This window comes from Mobula birostris, chromosome 28 (assembly GCF_030028105.1).
Source record: "Mobula birostris isolate sMobBir1 chromosome 28, sMobBir1.hap1, whole genome shotgun sequence".
In the NCBI taxonomy this organism is placed as follows: domain Eukaryota; kingdom Metazoa; phylum Chordata; class Chondrichthyes; order Myliobatiformes; family Myliobatidae; genus Mobula; species Mobula birostris.
In genome coordinates, this window is record NC_092397.1 from 22,112,567 (window position 1) to 22,129,916 (window position 17,350).

General features: G+C 43.7%; 1 protein-coding gene across 1 annotated transcript in view; it reads right to left on the reverse strand.

The window, feature by feature from the left end:
- The window catches only part of LOC140188855 (uncharacterized), a 631,689-nt gene that overhangs the window by 302,415 nt on the left and 311,924 nt on the right, over positions 1–17,350 (reverse strand). The window lies entirely within an intron of this gene.

A 17,350-nucleotide genomic window follows, 5' to 3' on the forward strand; every position in this document is an offset into this window, starting at 1 on the left:
GGGGCAAGTGAGACCTGAACGAAAAGGACGGGTTGCACTTGAACCCGGGGGACCAATATCCTGGGGGAAAGGTTTGCTAAGGCTACTGGGGAGAGTTTAAACTAGAGTTGCTGGGGGGTGGGAACCGAACTGAAGTGACGGAGGAAAGGGAGGTTGGCTCACAAACAGAGAAAGTTTGGAGACAGTGCGAAAGGGAGGATAGGAAGGTGATATAGCGGGACGTCGCCAGTCCGATGGTTGTGATGGGTCTATTTTAATGGGAGGAGTATCATGAATAAAGCGGATGAGTTAGAGAGTGGATTGGCACTTGGAGCTATGATGTTGTGACCATTACGGAGACTTGGATGGTGCAGGAGCAGGAATGGCTACTTCAAATGCCAAGCTTTAGATGTTTCAGAAAGGATAGGGAGGGAGGCCAAAGAGGTGGGGGCATGGCACTGTTGATCGGAGATAGTGTCATGGCTGAAGAAAAGGAGGAAGTCATGGAAGGATTCAAAAACTCAACTGAGTGATTTTTTTATAGACCACACAATAGTAACAGGGACATCGAGGAGCAGACAGGGAGACAGATTTTGGAAAGGAGTAATAATAACAGGGTTGTTGTGGTGTGAGATTAGAGATTCTTAGGTGTGTTCAGGAAGGTTCCTTGATATAATATGTAGATAAGCCTACAAGAGAAGAGGCAGTCCTTGATTTGGTATCGGGAAATGAACCTTGTCTGGTCTCTCAGTGGGAGAGCATTTTGGAGACAGTGATCACAATTCTATCTATTTTACCATAGCATTGGAGAAGGATAGGAACAGATAAGTTAGGGAAACGTTTAAATTGAGAAAAGGAAACAATGAGGCTCTCAGACAGGAACTTGAAAGCATAAATTGGAAACAGACGTTCTCAGGGAAACGTACCAAAGAAATGTGGCAAATGTTCAGGGGATATTTGCGTGTGGTTCTGAGTAGCTACGTTCCAATAGGACATGGAAAAGATGGTGCGGTACAATTTCCGTGGTGCACAAAGGCTGCTGTACATCTAATCAAAAAGAAAGGAAAAAAAAAAAGCTTGCAAAAGGTTCAAAAAACTAGGTAATGATATGAATCTGGAAGATTACAAGGCTTGCAGGAAGGAGCTTGAGAATGAAATCAGGAGAGCCAGAAGGGGCCGTGAGAAGGCCTTGGCGGACAGGATTAAAGAAAACCAAAAGCATTCTACAAGTATGTGAAGAGCAAGGGGATAAGTCGTGAGAGAATAGGACTAATCAAGTGTGACGATGGGAAAGTATGTTGGATCCGGACGAAATAGCGAAGGTACTTAATGAATCCTTGCCTCAGTGTTCAATACGGAAAAAGATCTTGGCGATCTAGGGATGACTTGCAGTGGACTGAAAAGCTTGACAATGTAGATATTAAGAAAAATGATGTACTGAAGCCTTCGGAAAGCATCAAGTTGGATAAGTCACGGGGACCGGACGAGATGTACCCCAGGCTATTGTGGGAAGCGAGAGAGGAGATTTGTGATCCTCAAGGGATGGTCTTTGCATCATCAATCAGGACGGGAGAGGTTCTGGAGGACTGGAGTGTTGCCAATGCTGTTCACTTTTTCAAAAAAGGAAGTAGAGATAACTCAGGCTTCCATCAGTCGTGGAATTGAGTTTAAGAGCCGAGAGGTAACGTTGTAGCTATATAGGACCCTGGCCAGACCCCACTTGGAGTGCTGTGTTCATTCTGGTCGCCTCACAACAGGAAGGACATGGAAACCGTAGAAGGGTGCAGAGGAGATTTACAACAATGTTGCCTGGATTGGGGAGCATGCTTTATGAAAATAGGTTGAGTGAACTCATCCTTTTCTACTTGGGGCGACGGAGATCGGAGGTGACTTGATAGAGGTACATAAGATAATGAGATGCATTAATTGTGCGGATAGTCAGAGGTTTTCCCCAGGGTTGAATTGGCTCGCGCGAGAGGGCATACTTTTAAGGTACTGGGAAGTAGGTACAGAGGAGATGTCAGGGTAAGTGTTTTTTTTTTCCGCAGAGAGTGGTTAGTGCGTGGAATGGGCTGTTGGCCCCGGTGGTGGAGGCAGAAACGATAGGGCCTTTTAAGAGACTCATGGATGGATAAATGGAGCTGAGAAAAATAGAGGGCTATGGATAAAGACTAGGTAGTTCTAAGGTGGAGACATGTTCGACACAGCTTTGTGGGCCGAAGGGCCTGTATTTTGCTGTATATTTTCTGTGTTTTTATGTTTCTAAATTCCGCTCAATCTGAGTCTCCACACTAAGAGAATTTCAGTCAATATTGGGGAAATTTCAGTCACACACCACTTTGTTGCTTTTGCAACATTCCATACTCTGCCTACATATTTGTTCCATCTTTTTGCCACTAGCATTTGAAAGTTGAAATACACTTCATTCAAGGTTCTCCTTTATCAACTTTCAGTTACATCCTGAAAGATACCCAGTGGGAAGAAGTGCCTTGATAATGTCCATGAATAGCAGTCCGGTATCTGGGTTGTACAGGTCTCTATCCTTGAAGTGCTTTGGTTGCCCCAGTGTTTAACGGTGGAGTACAGTGCTGGGTGTGCCCAGGTCCGTGTGATCACTGCACAGTGCTGAGAGTTTTATAGTTCTGTGTCCTGGTAGTGAAGGTCTAGATATTATAAAGTTCATTGCTCCGGTATTGTACTGCTGACTTTTCTTGAGCAGTCTCATATGTATTGATGGACCCTCCCCTCCCCTTGCGGAATAGGTCAGATGTTGTTAGGACCTGTGTCCTTACAGTACACAGTTTAAACATCATGTTTAGCTGTATGCGCTCTGTGTCCCCCAATGGACAAAATCGCCCAAAGGATTTACCCACCTAAATGGACTGACAGACCCAACAGTAGCTCCTCTTTAGTATCAAAATGCCAGAGAATATTCCTATCCAATTTCATCTTCCAAAACCTTACATATGACTGCTCTATCATTTTAAACAAATGTAATATTTCTCATCATCCTAAGTTCTTGAACGACCCTGTCCTTCTCCACCTTCCTCACAGGGACTAGGAAATCCTGAATTCTGACCAGCTGAAATTTAAGTGACTCTCACATGCAGACATAGTCTTAACCAGTAACATTGGCTCCCTGACTAGTCTCTATGACTTCTGCCCAATTCTGCTGTAATTTGCCTTCCACAAATTTACATTCCTCTGTTACTGTTCTACACTCTGCACGGAAATAAACACACTTACGCCCTTTGGTGCCACTATGCTTGTTAACGAGGCCCCATCTTGACTTCCTGTGGATGTTCCTCGATTTCATCTCTACCTTCCGCTCAATGATACTTAATGACCTGCAGCTCTAGGTCCTAACCCCGCCTTCACATGCCACCTGATAAAAATCAGCAGCGTGGTTCCAGCAAACCTCCCTGTGAGAATATTAGTTCCGCATTAGTAACCCATCCTGCTTACTCCAGTCCCACCTATCCTGGAATAGCGCTCAATGATCTCTGTTTCTGCTGCCCTCTGTTCTTCAACAGACCGTGGCCTCGCATTTAACTGTACCTATTTATCATTTCTTACCTCGCAACCATGTGGCACCTGAAGCAGTGCTGAAATCACTACCCAGCGTCCTACTTCTTAGCTTTCTGCCCAACTCCCTTATTTCTTTTTGCAGAAATTGTATCTCTGTTGTTAGTTCTAATAAGGACCATGACCTCTGGCTGGTCATTCTGCCCTTTCACGATGGCCCCAACCTTCTCATAGACGTCCTTGGCCCTGGCATGATGGAGGTAACGCACTGTCCTGCATTCTCACTCATTTCCACACATACCCCTGTCTGCGTCCCCACACCACCGCCCCCACCCCAGTCCCACCGCGGCTAGTGTTCGCTACATGTGATTCTTATCCTTCCATACCGTCCATACTCATGTGCTTTCTAGTAGCCTCTTTGTAATGAAAACTGTTTCAAAATTCATTCATTTACCCTTTTTTTGATTCAGATCAGGGTACTTACATACGTATTCGAAAACAAAGGAGCCTGCACACTTGTTGAAACAAAATACTTCTTTGGAACTCGTACGATTTTAATACAGAAAGAAAAACAAATGTCTACTCTAGTCGCAATATATAATTCAAAATAACACTTATCATCCACGAATAGAGCCGATCTTAGTGGTGAAAGCGAAACATACATCAGACAGTATAACCCAGCCTGTTCTCTCTCTCCCTCTCCCAGTCTCCCTCACTAAATCTCAGTCGCTTCACTATCGCTCTCTCTCTCTCTCATTCTCTCATTCTCTGTCCCTCACGCACGCCCTCTCCCTCGCGCTCACTCTCACATCATCTCCCTCGTGCCCTATCCCTCGCGCGCTCTCTTTCTTCCGATGCCTCATCCGCTCTCACTATCTCTCTGTCTCTCTTTCCCTCATATGTCTCATTTGTTATCTCTCTCTCGCGATGTCTCCTATCACTCTCCCTCGCGCTCAGCCTCGCTCGTAACATGTCCATCAATGCACGCTCCCTCGCGCTCTCTAGCATCATCTCCATGGCACCGTCATCCTCACGTGTACTCCCTCGCGCCCTCTTTCTCGCGATGTCTCAGTCGCTCTCTCCTTCGCGCCCTCAGCCCTCGCGCTGTCGCCTGGTCATGCTCACTTTCCCTATCTCTGTATCTCTCACAGAGCTACAAGTGAAGGTCTAAAGGTGCAAAGGTCTAAATCAATGTCAGAAAAATGTATAGAATATACATAGTCAAATGCTTTACCTTCGCAAACATCCACCAAAACAGGAAAGTGCCCCAAAGAATGAACGGCAGTTAAAGTTGCGAACTCCAAATGACTCCCGCTAGCTCTTCCCACGGGTGATGGTACTTTGTCTTCAACTTCTAATAAACGTTAACATTCTCTTGCAGGAAGATAGTTCAAGGTGTCAGTGAGAAGGGGAACCTACAGTTAGAGAAACAGAAAAATAAAGAAGGTGAAGGAAAGGACGGGTTATGACGCGGGGAGGAGTGGTTGATACAGACGAAAATATACTCCAAGATCAGACAATGTTGTCAGAACGGGGAAGCAGAGACTGATAGGTTTGCCTCAAGCTTCAATTTAACAGGGCGGGGCGTGATTGCAAAGGGAATTTCTCTGGGATGGTGAGGCCAGTGATGCTGTCGTATCAGCTGTAAACAAATGGTTTGTAACTCTATAGCAACACACACAAAATTTAATAGAATGAACTTTGATGGGGGTCTTGGCCGGAAACGTCGACAGTTTCCTATTTACCACAGATGATGCCTGGCCTGCTGTGTTCCTCCAGCATTTTCTGTGTGAAAAGTAGTAAACAGTCGACGTCTCGGCGAGTCCATTTGTCAGGATCAAATGTTGTGTGCGTGTTGTTTTTTTTTGGTATTTCATACATCGGCAAATTTGTTTTGTAACTCTACTCAAAACGTCGTTTCCATTTACCCACAAGTGGGGGAATAGAATATGGAGCATGAAGGCAGATGAATTGTAATACTTTACAGCATTTCTTTCTAACGTTACATGAGATTCAAAATCGGATTCAGTGGGTATTTCACGGCATTCTTTAGTTCCTTTCGGAATTTGCTTTGAACCAGGGCGTAAATACACGTGTTGGTGCAGGAACTGAGAATCTGTAGCACTTCCGATATCCGGTCTGCGATGTAAAGGGCACCCGTGACAGAATCAACAAAACTCCGTCTATAGATAAAAAATACCACGTATGTTCCCCACAACAATATGAAACTACCGGCTATGCTGAAGAGCAAAACGATGGATTTGCTTCGGTTCTCCATCTCCCGGTCCTTGTCATTCTCTCCACTCTTTTGTCCCCGGAGCCCCTTTGCGAGCTTGACTGGCCGCTAGAATCCGCCTGACAGTCACAGTATTGAATAGCAACATCAGAAAGATTGGGCAACAAGGGTTAAAAATACGATGAAATATCGTAAATATCAACCATGAGGGAGAGTTTCTGTAGCTCAGTGTATAAACGCATTCCCAGGGAACGCCAACAAATATTTCTGCAGACCGGTATGCAAAGAGCCACGGGAAAGCCTCCGAACAGGCCAGCACACTCATTGTTCCGATAACAACAGCCGCCGTTCTCTCGGTGCAATATTTTATTTTCAGATTCTCACAGCAAATAGCTACAAATCGATCAATGGTGAAAGCGACAGTCAGCCAGACTGAGGTCGCAGTGCTTGCAGAAACCAACCACCTGACGAGTCTGTACACAGGAGTGATTCGTAGGAATGATCGGGGAAAATAAATCCGAGCAGTCATCCTGAGCAGCGGATCGCAGATAACGACCAGAAGATCGGCCGCTGCCATTCCCACCAGGTAGCGAGTGACACATTTGGAGAGACCGCACTTTCCCCGGGACAGGATCACGATCGCCACCAATTTCGCAGAAAGAGAGATAGGGAACAGCAAGTTGAGAAAATACTGAACTGAAACCAATGCAGGTGTTTGAGGCGATCTTGTAATATTTCCACTTTATTGTTGCATTTAGCAGTGGAGGGTCCAGAGAGGGCGCAGAGCTGGCGGAGATAGAGCGGGAGTTTATACAGTAAAATAAAGTCAATATGATCTGAATACGGATTCCTTACTGATGACCAAAATGTGAGGTGGAAGCTAAGAGCTAAAACTTTGTAACAACCTCCTCAGAGTCAATATCCGCGTCTCGTCTGCATGAAATGAATAAATCAGGACGTTGTTGGCCGGATAATTCCATCGGGGAATCATCAATTTCCATGGAGATCCCTGTCAGTGACAGAACAACCGAAGGATGTAACAAAACGGGAAATGCTGTAAACGTTAATCCAGACGAAACAGAATATCTGGAAAAACAGATAAAGTATCTCTCCTCAGAACTGTTCTCAGAGAGACAACTGACACGAGTTTATTTTTCCATACAAGCTGCTTGGTTTGCTTCCTATTCCGGCATTTGCCACATCACTTACTTTACAGCACAGTATTTACTGATTCCAACAGATACAGCGCAGTCTGTCTCAACCTCACAGACAGACATGACGCCTCCCACAGAATCCACCCCAGGGAAGTAAGGGAGAGGAATTCGACATCCAGCAGCAAGCACGGCGCCGTAGTCAGATGTCTGTAACGGTGTCAGATTTAGATATAATCGAATACATTTCACAGCATTGATAACTATGAAGCACCACGTCGGTTGTGTTAATTGGCTCAGCAACGAGTTTATTGCATTGTCCATTTACTGCTTTATATTCAGTTATATCGCAGTTTAAAAATCCACAACAGTTTCGTGTTACAATACAGAGTTCATCACGTTTGCTACAGTGTAACTGCCAGTCAATAGTTGACTGCTGCACCTAACTCAGAAAATCGCTCACATACAAATGCAGACAATCAATTGGTATCATCTCCGCGGGCTTTATAAACACAATATTTGGAAATGCAGTGTAGCTGCTGCAAGACTAAAAGCACAGAGACCCGAACATCCTATTTTGATCAATAACGGCTGGGAGAATACTGCCGGACCCGTTCAGTTCCAATCACAACATTGGAATTAAACTTCAACTCCCACCGATGGCAGACGACACTGCGGCTTACTGGGAATTCCAAAGGCTGAAATAAAAGGATAGTAAACAGCTTCTGCATAAGGATAGTAAACAGTAAACGGCCAGATGACCGGATACACCATTTCAGAGAGAAGCTGTAATTTCTGATGCTCCTGAATTCATAACTCCGGCAGTCACTTCGAACTGAGACATTCAAAACGGCCCTTTATAGAGAGGATCAGTCTCCAGAGATACTGTTATACTCCTGGCTATCTTTGTTAGTCCCGTTCGCTTGAACAAACGTTTCAATTTAATACCAATAGAGAAAAACTGCAGATGCAGGAAATCCAAACAACACACACAAAATACTGAAAGAACATGTTACGCCCGAAACGTCGATCGTATTTTTTTCCTTAAATGCTGCCTGGACTGCTGAGTTTGTCCAGCATTTTGTATCTGTTTCTCTGATGTAAATATTAAGCCGTTTAAGGACAAATACATTTAAAATCTTGGGCATTACTTCAGCAGTGTCTCATCGGGTAGAAATAATGCCGCAGTTTGAATTACAATGATTGAGCTTCGTCACGGAGCAGCCACACTTACAGATTTCACTTTTATGTTGGCTAATTAATCGTCAATAAACGGATTCGGCCGATTCTGACCAATCCCTAAATTCTATCCCAGCAGTTTCTAATTTTTAACTGTTCTTGACTCCTTTAACTCTATTCTAGCCGAGCACACACTTATGTTGAAACCACATTTTGCACAACTGTATTAAACTACCTCCAGCTGATACTTATCTATTCTACAGAATGACAGTATGAATGCAGCTGGTTATATTGGATTAGTACTTCAGAAGTCATGGAGCCGGAAATTGCAGGACGCAATGGCAGACCGGCACTCTCTGTGTGTAATCGCATTTACAGTAAAGCATTGCCACCCACCTGCAGTGGAACAACTGCAATGTTACCTGGATCGGTGAGTGATGCTCTCAGAATCCGGTACTGACTCTGGTTGCTCCTCATCCAAGAGCAAAATTGGATTCTAACGGTGTAATCGGTCTCAGTCTCAGAAGGACATATCTGTCGTGGATATGTCCCCGATCCTGATCACGGTAACTTCCGTATCTTCCATTCCCTGTTCACTCTTGCTGTCACCCATGTTCACAAATGACAGTATCTAGTGGCCAATCAATGCACCATCCAGCTTGCTTTTGGTCTATGGAAAGAAAACCTGTGTCGCCACCTTTCATTCCCACCATCGACACTAAGCCTGTGACCTGCTATCTGAGTTCTTCAATGTCAGAGCATCATAGTTTTTAAGCAAAATCCTCAGCGAGTCAGCCGGAGTCCATTGACTATAAAGCACTTCTGCCCGTACCCGATTCTGCGAAATTCTTTAAGATCAAAACGAGACTAAACAAATACCGATGTTCTCCTGTGCCCATTTACCTCTGGAACAAGTATACCTCTTTAGGTAGGGGTGATGACTCATCTGGGCACAGAAGCAGCAGTGGCAATGTGGCTGGCTCTCAGGCACAGCAGAATGGAAATGTCAGGCGGTGTGGTAGTGATAGGAGACTCAGTAGTTAGTGGGGACAGACAGGCGATACTGTGGCCGCAAAAAGAGACGCCAGGGTGGGGTGTTGCCTTCTGGGCGCAAGGATGTAGGGTGCAAAGGGGAAGCTGCAGAATATTGTCAAGGGGAAGGAGGAACAGCCAGAGGCCATGGGACAAATTGGCACCAATAACATTGTCAAAAAAACGAGAAGAAAACCCACGCTGAGAATATAGATTTAGAAAAGAGCCTGAAAAGAAGAATCTCCAGGGTTGGTAAGACAGGACGTGCCTTAGGAACTTGATTGAGTTTATTGACATGGGGATGTGAGAGATTGATGAGATTAGGGCAAAGGATAGTATCTACATGGATTTCATTCCGGCATTTAACAAAGTCCCTCATGGGAGGCTAATCCAGAAGATTACGATGCAAGATGTCTGTGGCTAATGGCTGCTCGGATTCAGAACTGGCTTGTGCACAGTAGGTAGGGTGTAGTGGCTGAAGGGGAATTCAAGCTGGACATCTGTAATTAGTGGTATTCCGCAGAGATCTGTGCTGCAACATCTATTGTCTATGATGTATATAATTGAATATGTACAGGTATTGGTTCGTGTATTTCTCAATAATACCAAGATTGGTGGATATGTATGTAGAATAGAAGACTGACAAAGAGTACAGATTGGTATAGTTTGGTTACAGTTCCGTTGCAAATATAGGCTGAGAAATGGCTGATAAGTGTTTTACTCATAAATGTGAGGTGTTACGTGCTCAAGGAGATCTGTTTTCTTTTTTTGTGAGAATGCTGTAATGGTCTTTTGGAGGTCACCTGATGTGATTTTCCCGCTATTGTGAGGTCACGGGATGACATGTGCCCCGTGACGATATAAGGGTGGACTCAGGTGACGCAGTGGGTTTTTGAGTTTGTAGATTTCTAGGTAGAACGTGTTGTGCCTCCGTTTCTGTTGCGTGTTTGTTTTTGTGACGCAATTTTATTTTTAAAACGGAAGGTGCGTTCCCTTACAAGATATTGTGTTATTGGACTGGAAATCTGTGCCTGGAAGTGCCAATTTACTCAATTCCGACAGTTTTGAAGGGAGAGTGAAGAATTCATCCAAGTGAAGGATCGAGAGCAGTCGGCATCGTTTAGCAGTTTAATAAAGAATCGACCTTATTGAGTTTTCGTTGAAGAAAACCTGCATTGAGATACTTCTTGCAATAGCGCAATGAGAACGGCTCTCTCTCTCTGAAAGGAATTTAAGGTCAGTGGATTTAAACTGTTTATTTTCGGCATCGGGAATCCTGTGGACAGACCCGGCAGTAAAGGAAAGAAATCGTTTTCCAGAGAAGTCTCTCCCAATTGAATGTGTAAAACTGTTGGACTTTCCAAGTTATCGCTTTAAGAACTATATCGGACTGTATCGCTTTAAGAACTGTTTTCGCATTTAACGCTTTAAGAACCATAGCCGCGTGGAGTTGATGAACGGCTGCGTACCTATTTAACCGACTGTTAAAGTTTTCCTCCTTTGTTTTCTGTTTCCCTTATCGTTTATATGTGTTTAATAAATGTTTGGTTGTTTTTATAAAACATGTCTCGATTAATGCTCATTGCTGCCGGTTACGTAACAGAGGTTTTGCTTCTTGGGGCTGCATATGCAAGGAGACGACGCTCTGTTAATGTTCGGATCCTTAACAGTGTTGCTGAGCAGAAAGATTTAGGGTTCCAAGTTGCGAGCAACATTAAAGTGGGGACACAGATTGATTATTGTCTTTTACATAAAAATCAGTCTTCAATCGGATGTTAGCACACTTCCGCCACCAATGTGACCTCTGGTCTTGTGCACTAGCTTTTCCTGGGACACCTTGTCAAATGCTTTCTGAAAATCCAAACGCCACAGCTACAGATTCCTTCTATCAACGCCATGGGTTACATCTTGGAAGAACTCCATTAGTTGTGTCAAATATGAGTTATATTCACCAAACTATGGTGATTTAATTTTATGTTTTTATACTTTTCGAAATGACTTGTTATTTCTGTACTGATCACAGATGCCAGCATCTTGCCAACAGCAGATGTGAGATGAACAGGTTGACAGTTAACAGTTTTTTTTGTCTTCCAGTCCTGAACAATGAGGTGACTTTTGAGATTTTCCATTCCACTGGGACCTGACTGGAACATGGTTTATTTTCATTTCAATGTCTTCACTTTTGTTCCGCCCAGTTCATTTCAACAACACATCCTCCAACCCCGCACTCCTACGGACCACGGTATGTTGGGAACTGATGATATTTGCTTTTGGTCCCATTACATTTTCTGTCAGAATGATGTCTCAGAATATACCTTAGTACGACATGGGAACCGGCCCTTCAGACCATAATGCTGTGCTGAAGCATTTTAGCTTCTAAGTAAAGGCTCAACTGAGCTAATTCCTTTTGCCAACAGAATGCCCATATCCCTACTATCTCCACACACTCTTGTGCGCAGGTAAGATCTTCTTAACAACCTCTCCCAAAGTGCCTGGCAGCATATTCCAATCATCCACCACTCCCTGTGTGTGACAACAACACCTCTTCTGAACATTGCTCTTTTGCGTTAAATGCATCCCCTTTATTATTAGGGATTTCTCTCCTGGATAAAATATACCTGTTGCTTATCCATGTCTTTCAAAACTATGGCATTCCATCTTCTTTCTTATCACCACTGCTCTAAAACAAAAAAAAAAAACAAAACAAAACAACGTAAGATTGTCAAACTGTCCACATAGAATATGCTTCATATTTTGCCAAGCGTCCTTGTAAACCTCATCTGCACAATTCGAAACATTCTATTTTGTTTCTACAATGGAGGGACCATCTCTGAATGCAATAATCCAAATTCAGCCTAAACAGTTTTATAAAGCTGCATCATAACTGACTGATTATTGAACTCAGTGTTTCGAGTGATAAAACTACAAACCATCATAACATCATATCAATTGGTGTGACCTTTTTCAGGGAGCTATGAACTTGGTCTCTTTGTACCAGAACGACTGGCCTTTTCTGTTTGATCTCTCAAAGTGTAACATCTCACTTCTGACCTTTTTAAACTCAATTTTACATTTCTCTACCCAAATCTGCATTTCGCTGTTAAATTTAGATTTTGCATCGCCTGCTGCTGGTTCCTGAAAGGTTTCCTGTCCTCTTGTCTACCTCTTTCTCTGGTCACTTAGTTTACAGTAGCTAATGTGAATTTGATATTCTCCTTCACCTCTTTTGTTCATCGCACATGGTGCATCTTTCCCCTGAATCACGCTGTTTAATTTGGATCAATGTCTTCTCAGTGTTATGATTTAGTTGTTTAAACATTGGCCACTGCTCACACACTGACCTGTCCTGAGCCTATTTACACTGTCCACCACAGAAAACTCCACATTCACACCTATTTAAGTGCACTTACTTAGTTTGCTGGCATTGGCAAAGTGTGTTCTCCATCAAACTGTGTCCGGAATTTCACATGTTTTTTTTTTTTTTTTGCTTTCCCCTCGGCATCTTTCACCAAAAGTTATCTTATAATTGTATAACTGATTGGAAAAAAAAATATCGGCAACAGCCTATTCCTGGACAGATTCTCTTACACAACACCAGAAGAATAGTCCCTGACCCAGACTGTACCTTGCCACTTGGACGAACTTAATTAATGTACAGATTAAATCACCCATGACAAACATCGTTCCCCTCTCACCTCCGTTTGTTATTCCGCAGTCTTGCTTTGTCCCATTGAAAGGGAACAGGTGGGGTTCAGGAGACGACTCGCACCCAGATAACCTTTTCCTTGTCTTCATTATTTCCACATAATCCCATTTCCGAACAGCGTCCCTACATCTGTATCCATTCCTCTCCACTACGATGTGAACAAGGACCCTCTCCCCCTTTCTTATTTGCTGAACATTGAATATTCCAGAATACTGAGTACCCAGTCCCCGTCACCTTACAACTTTCTCGCTGAAATAACTTTTAGATCAAACACAGTTGATTCTATTTTTGCTGTCCACTACACTATCCTGTTACAAATGCTCCATATGTTCAGGGAAGGATCCACAAGCTTTGAAATTTTTACATTTTTTACCCTGAATCATATTCTGACATCAGATTGTCTGATATTCTGTACATTCCTATACTCTGATTTTCTTTTCCCATCAGTAACTGGTGGAGCCCAGAGCAGCACAAGAACAGGCCGTTCATTCCAGGATTCCTGTACTGACCATTAAGTCATTTGAACTACATCTTAGAGCAAGATGTCGGAGAAACATAAAGAAGTGAGTTTCACGATGCTGTTTCATTGCAGTAAAAGAGGCACAGCTGTGTAATGTTACTTGATAATTTGATTGGATAACTAATTAGCAGAAGCCAATAAAAAAATGTTCAGCGTCAAGTGGAGAAACCTTTTTGGGAATGGTTGCTGTCAGAGTGGAGAATTGCTGTTTTGGCTTATGGAGGCACTGGCTGGGACGTTCAGTTATTGCATAGGTAGAACAGTGAGAATTGATCCCAGAAATCTGCTTTGATCCTTTTGCAGGATGTTTGAAGCAGAAAGACCTCTATTATTCCTGATGGCTACACTTGTGAAAACTGCCCCGGCTGCATTTCTTTACAGAAAAAAAAAAATCAGGGAACATGAGTTGGATGGCCTTCGGATCATTACAAAAGAGCAAAGGTTTGATAGATAGTAGTTATAGGGAGTCTGTCACACTTAGGTTGCAGGAGGCTGGTAGCGAGGTGACCGTTTGGAGAGAGAAAGGAAATTTGAAGAATTCTGAAAGCAGAAGCAATTAACTTCGCTGACCATTTGATTGCTAATTTTATTGGTACGACACATATTGGGTCTAAGAATCTGCTCCTGTGCTCTACTGTTCTACATGCTATCTATTAGTGAGATTTGCTTGCAGGAGAGGTAGGACTGGGAGCTCATTGATCTGAGGTTCCAATAATTTAGACATGATATAGAAGGTTGTACAAAAAAGGGAGAGGTGTCAATAAAAATATCTTGGTAGTGCTAAGAAAGGACGGACTACAGGACTCGTCTGCTGAATCTGTATGGATGGAACTAAGGGACGACAAAGGATGAATATATTAATGGTTCTGTGTGGTAGATCGCTTCCACCAGTATTCTCTCGTATTTGGAGGACCGATATTGTTAGAAGATTACATTCAGTTGCAGGAAATATAATGTTATAAGGGTAACACACATCAAAGTTGCTGGTGAACGCAGCAGGTCAGGCAGCATCTCTAATAATAGGTACTGTCGACGTTTCAGGCCGGGACCCTTCGTCAGATTGGAGGAACACCACCTTATATTCCGGCTGCGTAGCCTCCAGCCTGATGGCATGAACATTGACCTCTAACTTCCGCTAATGCCCCACCTCCCCCTCGTACCCGATCCGTTATTTATATACACACATTCTTTCTCTCGCTCTCCTTTTTCTCCCTCTGTCCCTCTGACTATGCTCCTTGCCCATCCTCTGGGTTTTCCCCCTCCCCCTTTTTCCTTCTCCCTGGGCCTCCTGTCCCATGATCCTCTCATATCCCTTTCGCCAATCACCTGTCCAGCTCTTGGCTCCATACCTCCCCCTCCTGTCTTCTCCTATCATTTTGGATCTACCCCTCCCCTTTCCACTTTCAAACATCTTACTAGCTCTTCCTTCAGTTAGTCCTGACGAAGGGTCCCGGCCTGAAACGTCGACTGTACCTCTTCCTAGAGATGTTGCCTGACCTGCTGCTTTCAGCAGCAACTTTGATGAGTGTTGCTTGAATTTCCAGCATCTGCAGAATTCCTCGTGTTTATGTTATAAAGGTAGTTGATTTTAACTTTCCACCTGTTGACTGGGGATCCCATACTGTAGAAGGGTTGGATGGGATAACATTTGTCAAATGTGTTCAGTAAAGTTTCATTGATCAATATGCAACAAGAGAGAAGCAGATTCTGGATCTCCTCTTGGGGAATGAGACAGGGCAGACGACAGAAGTCCGTGCAGTGGAGCACTTTGGAAAATGTGATCATAATTCAATTACTTTCAGGATATTTATAAAGTATAAGACTGGTTGTTAGATTACATTGGGGAAAGGACAGTGCTAATGAAATCAGTGGAGATATGGCAGGTGTCTATAGGGGTTGTTTTTTTTTTTTCCGCCAAAGACAGACAGGTCCTCAAAAGTGAAATATCAAGAGTACAGAATCTGCATTTTCCTGTCAGAATAACAAGCAAAGTCAGCACTTTGAGTAACCTCCCTTATTGAGGGATATTGAGGTATATATTACGTACTGTCTGTTAGGGTCAAAAGAGACATGACGACCGTAGGAAATGCGAGAGAGCTCTTAAGACAGAAATTACAGGGTTAAAAGAGGGCATTGGGTTGCTCTGTCATACAATGCGAGGTCCGCGTAGTCATCAGTGCATGGAGCTGAAAGAGATGGCGGAGATCTTAAATGAATGTTTTATAGTTGTGTTTCATCAGGAGAAATACAGAATGTCTATAGAACTGAAGAAAAAGTGTCACCATATTATGTACCGTATCACCAATACAGAACTGGAAGCACTTGCTGCCTTAAAGTGAATTCAGGTGGAATAATCTCTGGGCCACTTCATTTAATCCATTTATAGAGTAATAAGGCATGGATGCTGGCCATTCGGCCTTACAGGACCACCTGCCAATGTTCTCCAACCGGCTTATCAGCCAGAAGAGACACTTGTGTCCGCGGCTCTTTCAGCGATTGAAAAGCGTCTTCACATTTCGCATCTCATTTTGGTACAAAAGACTCTGATGGGCTAAGGTATTTTCTTACCATCGTCTCCTATCGTCCTCCTTCCTTTCTTCCACAAGGAAAGGTAATGGGACAAACGCAGATTTAAAGGTGGCTCACTTTTGCATAGACCTTCACGAACCTCCAATAAAAGGCGGGAGGAGCGAGAGCAGCGCGCCGCGTGTCCGCAGTCCTCTGGTGAAAAATGATATCGTATCCGTTAAATAGGGGCCGTGGACAATTCTGATTTGATGGAGACAGACGTAAAAGCAAAGAGGATCATCTGGAAGAATTTCTGAAACACCAGTTCGCTGCTGTTGTTACTGCACGGTCGGGAATCTTCCGGAGGGAAGGCCTCAAAATCCCCGTCATTGCCTGCTGTTGGAGAACGAGATTGAAGTCGAATCGTTTGGACAGAGATGGCGCTCAGTACTCGGTATCGAAGAGCTGACCGGAGGCTCGAAGTTTTCGGATGACTCAGAGCCGGACTGTGGTCGGGCCTGGCAGGGAGAGTTGTTCTTCCTTCTCCCGTCTGCGTGTCCCATTTGAGAGACTTTGAACTTTTTCCTGTGCTCATGGACTCCTTCAACAAGTTATGGTATTGTTGCACTGTTGTAACTAGATATTATAATTACGTGGTTTTGTTAGTTTTGTCAGTCTTGGTCTGTCCTGTGTGTTGTGATATCATACCGGAGGAAATATTGTATCATTTCTTAATGCATGCATTACTAAATGACAATAAAAGAGGACTGCAAACAACAGGAATTCTGCAGATGCTGGAAATTCAAGCAACACACATAAAAGTTGCTGGCGAACGCAGCAGGCCAGGCAGCATCTCAAGGAAGAGGTGGAGTCGACGTTTCCGGCCGAGACCCGGACTGTGTGTCTTCCTAATCTAATACACACAGGAACTAAGGATGTCTTTTCAATAGAACATTTTTGGCCGCAGTGAACAAAGGTATGTTTGGAGAAAAAAAAGGTGCAGATTTCATGAAAAGAACCCCTCTCCAGCTGTTAAGCACAGGGGTGGATCGATCATGCTTTGGGACTGTGTTACAGCCAGTAGCACGGGGAACATTTACTAGTAGAGGGAAGAACGATTTCGATTAAATACCAGGACATTCTGGAAGCAAACTTCACATCGTCTGTAAAAAAAACGAAGATGATTTTTGATGTTAACACACAAAGAAAAACAAATGTCTGCAGTAGTAGCAGTATAAAATTTAAAATAATAGTTATGATCATGCAGCCTGTTCTCTCTCTCTCTCTCTCTCTCTCTCCGTCTCCCTCACGACGTCTCTTTTGCTTCATTATTTCTCTATCATTCTCTCTTTCTCTGTCCCTCCCACACGTCCTCTCACACGCGTTCACTCTCACGTCATCCCCCTCCTACTCTTTCCCTCGCGCGCTCTCCCTCGCCCCTTCTTTCTCGCGATGTCTCATTCGCTCTCTCTCTCTCTCTCTCCTTCGCCCCCCAGCCCTCACGCTCACTCCTT